The sequence below is a fragment of the Amblyomma americanum genome, chromosome 8 (genome assembly GCF_052857255.1).
Source record: "Amblyomma americanum isolate KBUSLIRL-KWMA chromosome 8, ASM5285725v1, whole genome shotgun sequence".
NCBI lineage: Eukaryota > Metazoa > Arthropoda > Arachnida > Ixodida > Ixodidae > Amblyomma > Amblyomma americanum.
This window is the reverse complement of record NC_135504.1, coordinates 140,351,217-140,355,537: the sequence shown is the minus strand read 5'-3', so window position 1 is coordinate 140,355,537 and position 4,321 is coordinate 140,351,217.

Here is a 4,321-nt window from a genome sequence, read left to right as displayed (position 1 = left end):
TTGGTACCCAACAGCAGAGAACTTGCTTATCTTTATCCTCACAAAGGGGGACAGGCCTAGAGCGATGCACATTCAAAGAAATGCAGAAAGACCTCCTGGAAGAATTATGTGTCCGCAATAAACAGTTCAATACCCTCAAAGAAAATGTCAGAAAAGTTTCGTAAATTCACTGGTTACCGCACTCTTTTCATGTATGCCCTGATGACGACACCTGGTACACAAAGATAATTACAACAGGCCAATACATTAGGCGAGCATTTTGCTGAAGTCTCAAGGTCGTCCAAATACACAAACATATTCCAGAGACACAGAGAAATAGCTGCAAAACGAACTTTCATCTGGAGCAGGCATGCATGCCAACCACAACCAGCCTGTCACAATGCAGGAATTAAATACTGCATTACCCTCAGGCAAAAAGACAGCATCAGGCCCAAACAATGTGCATTATGCTGTGCTTGCAATCTCTCTGAAGCTGCCGTAGAAGCACTGTTGAATTCTTCCACGAAATATGGTATGCTGGGAAAATACCTGGGGAGTGGCAAAAAAGCAACTACAGTACCTTTTTTGAAACCCGGAAACAATTCTTAGCAGTTACAGCCCGATAGCCCTCACGAGCTCTATAGCAAAATCATTCGAAAGTGTTGTGAACATTAGACTGATTTTCGTAAATCCTGGCGATGCTGGGACATGCATCAGTGCGGATTTAGAAAAGCATGTTCAATCACTGACCATCTTGTCCGCCTTGAAAACACCATCCGGTAGGCGTTCATCGTCTATGATACTACGTGTAAGTTAGGTATCCTCTGTGACCTAAATGACCTATGTATTCGCGGCAGGATGCTGAGCTGCTTGAACGACTTCCTGGCTAACAGCGAATTCCGACTCCGCCTAGGAGAAACTCTTTCCATGACTTCCATCCAAGAGAACGGCGTGCCTCAGGAGCGTATTCTAAGCACCACACTCTTCATGGTAGAAACGAATTTCTTAGCCAACGTTATCCCGAAGTTTATAACGTATTCAGTTTATGTAGATGACCTGCATACAAATAGCATGCACTTTCTCCTGCATGCGTACCTGTAAGAGACAGATGCAGAGGACATAAACAAACTGCTTGCTTGAGCAGACAAAAATGAGTTTAAGTTTTCCCCTCAAAGAACAGTAGCTGTTCTGTTTTCATTTAGATGGAGCCTACTGGTCGATCTTCACATATACCTTAACCAAACCGCACTAGCAATTGAACAAGAACAGATATTTTTAGGCATCGCTTTAGACGAGAAACATGTCTGCACACAAAAACATTGAAAACTAAACTTCTCGAACTCTAAATATTCTAAACGTGCCTTCATGATCAGGAGACCAAGCTGCTGGGCTAGTTGGTGATGCATGTTGTAAACTAGGAAGCGCAAAATTCCGGACGAGGGACAGAGTAAGGGGCACAGAGCTCGTGAACCTGTTTTTGTGTCCCTTACTCTGTCCCTCGTCCGGAATTTTGCGCTTCCTAGTTTACAACTTGCTTTCATGAAAACGATGGGAGCCCGACAGATCATGCCTTTGCATATCTATCGCTTTCTGTTGTGCTGTAAGCTAGACTATGGGTGCGTAGTCTTGACACGATTCGAGCCAGTTCGGTCGGCGCCTATCATCTGGAGCACACAGAACACCCCCGGTAACCAGCCTTGATGTTGAGGCTAATGAGCCCGATCTAATGAGCCCAGCCCAATTGCACAGACATGCAAATATGCCCTAAAATATGTTCTCTCATATTACACCAAGTGCCCATCCAATAGGTTATTAAACAAAAAAAAACATTTTATCAGGTAATTAGTACTGCGTTTGAAGATCAATGCGAAGCGTTAGCTGTACTTAATGCTCTGCCTAACGCTGCATCCAGACAAGGCCATTCTTCGCCTTGGCAGAACCTCCCCGCCGTATCCGACTTCACACTGACATATTTACACAAAACGCAAACGCCACATAAGACATACTACAATAATTCTTTGCACTGCAAGGAAAATAAGACACCTACACTGCTTTTTATTCTGATGGCTCGAAAAAAAAAACATTTTCGAAGTGCAGTAGCTGACCACAAAAGTGAAAAACTTATACGCCTTTCACAGTGTGCATCAGTATTCACTGCCTAGTGTTACGCCTTCTTCGCAGCTGTAAAAAAATAGTAAAAGAAAACACCAAAAGCAGCATCATCTACACTGGTTCCCTAAGTATACTCGAAGCAATGCGCTCTACAAATGAAGCTTAACCTATAAAGAAAATATCGTACATACCATAGTTAAGATATCAGGACAAAACATAACATTAAGTTCTGCTACGTCGTTAGCCACGATGGTATTGCGCGTAAAGAGAAAGCAGATGGATGCAATGCAGAAACACGATTTCTACAAATAAAGGGGGGCGCTGGGAGTGGTCGAAGCGAGTGGTCGTGTGTCGCATGGGCTCCGCGAATTTTCGAAGCCCCAGCGCAGCAATTTCATCGGGCCAACCAAATTTTGGGCAGAATTTGAAGCACCAGGCGTCAGGACCACGAGGACACCGATTTCATCCCGGTGGGCCCGATTTTTTTGCACTTTTATTGGGATCCGAAGTCAAGTCCACGTGGTCGGGAGCTAGGCCTAACGGTTAGGCCTAACCACTCCCACACCCGAGCGGGCGCTCCACCGGACCGAAGGCCACTGGAACGGAGGAAATGGTGATTCGGGCACCCGGCAACCCTTCGGCGAGCAAAGCAGTCTTCAAGAAATGGAGGCTGTACCGACGACCACATGCTCCGGCACGCAGGCGGATAACGACCCCATGGAAGCGGACGAAGAAGAGGTCATGAAACAGGACGCCGGGGACGGCGGAAGCAGCCTGACGCAGGACGAACTAAATTGGGAAGTTTTTCATTCCAAACGAAGAAAGAAAGGAAAAAGGCGCGCGGGCAAGAACAGCGCTGCACCAAAGCCAGACCTGTTTCCGGAACGAACAAAGGCACGATGGCGCCGACCAATGGGAGCGCAGGTGGGATGACGCAACCAGGCGGCGATAAAAAGAGCGTACAAAAGGGAGAGACGAGGAGACAGCTAAGGCAAATGCTGCCCCCACTCCCCAAGGACGGCGCGAAGATCATCATTAGGCCACGTGGCGTCCTGAAGGTGCAAGAAATGAAGCCTTACCAAGCCACGCGTGCAATCGTGGAAGCATGCGATGGGAAGATAAAGGAAGAGGACTTTTTGGTCAGGCTCCGACCAGGTTCGAACATAATAATCGCGAGCACCTCCATCATCAAAACAGCGGACATGATACGGAAGATCAGAAGCTTCTCGTACGAAGGCACAACCTACCACGTACAGGCCTACGTGGCCATGCCCAGCGACGTCACGCCGGCGGTCATCCACGGCTTACCGCCGGACCTAACGGTAAAGGAACTGGAGTTCAAGCTGAGGCTGAGAACGCAGGACAACGAGATCCTGGCAGCGAGCATGCTGGGGAAATCCGCGACTGCCCTTCTCTCCTTCGACGGACCCAACATTCCCAAGTGGGTCATATTCAGCGCCGGTGAATACGAGACATACCCCTACAGACCAACGAGACAGTGCTGCTTCGTGTGCGGCATGCAGGGACATCGCTCGGACGTATGCCCAACGCCAAACGCGAGAACCTGCAGACGCTGCGGAGCAGGACACCCAGAAGAAAGACACCAATGCCAGCCCAAATGCATGGTGTGCGGCGGCTAACATATGAGCGGAACCAGGGACTGCAAGCAGCGACTCAAGAGTGCTGCGGAGCTGAGGGGGCGCCAACCATAGGGCGCGCCAGAGAAGCAACAGCAGCAGAGGAAGAGCCGCAGTAGCAGCCGAAGACGTCGGCCAAGATGGTTCAGCTCGGAGGGCAACGGGAGCGACAGCCAATACCGCAGCCGGGGCAACAGCCAGGCCGGGGAGGGATCCCGCTCACGGAGCCAGAGCCGGAGCCGGAACCGCTGCCACAGCCAGGGCGGACCCAGGACGAGTCTTTCCCACCCCAGGGAGGGCAAAACAACAAGCAAGGGCCGCCCAAACAGCAGCAGCAGCAGCAAAGCAAGGACGGAGTCAAGGTGAACTGGAGAGCGGGCCCACCCAAATCACTTTTTCTGCAATCTCGGCAAACTAGCAACGGAAACAAAAAGATGAGGAAATCAAAAAGCTCAGGAAAGAACTAGAACTCAGCAGAGTGCAAATAGACAACTAAAGGAAAAGATAAGGGAACTCATTAGTGAGCTACAGGCTCTTAAGGCAGCCAGTACCCCGCGGGGACCACCACCCCCACCACCAATAGTAGGCAATAG